The sequence below is a fragment of the Phytophthora infestans genome, genomic scaffold, assembly GCF_000142945.1.
Source record: "Phytophthora infestans T30-4 supercont1.143 genomic scaffold, whole genome shotgun sequence".
NCBI classification, from domain to species: Eukaryota; Oomycota; class Peronosporomycetes; order Peronosporales; family Peronosporaceae; genus Phytophthora; species Phytophthora infestans.
Genome location: NW_003303616.1, coordinates 112769 through 113331, shown reverse-complemented (window position 1 = coordinate 113331; position 563 = coordinate 112769).

The following is a 563-nucleotide window of genomic DNA, read 5'->3' as shown; positions in this document are numbered from 1 at the left end:
AGCACGCACTTTTGCAGGAGCGAGGCGTCAACCAAAGTCTTGCTAGAGCCGGTGTCGATCAAGCTCGGAATAATTGGATATATCCATTGCCAATAACCCACACCAGTGTTTCACAGTGAAGGCCAAGGCTGTAACCTGCCGGCTCGTCTTCGACAGCATTTAGCTTTTTGCCCGAGACCAAACAGCACGGCAAAACAACGTCATCAGTTGGGTTTTAACAAGCAACTGGCTCACTGAGGTACTCCCCGCATTATACGATGGAGTACACTTTACTTCTACTGAGCATTAATATCAGTAAGAAAAAGGCCTCGGTAATGCGTACACACGAACTACTGAGTTCGGTAAACGTTGTACATACGCCAACGAGTGCTCGTTTCAAGTCTGAAGTGACAACGAAAGCGTCAAGTAACAGCACTGGATTAGATGGCGTCACCAGTTAAGACGACGTTGTCACGGTCTTGTGCGCAGTCAAATTTACAAACGAGACATCGGAGGTTGATCCAGAGGATTTAGACATCTCGCTAAAGGTGGTGAATACAGCACCGAGTGTTCGTTGCAAGATT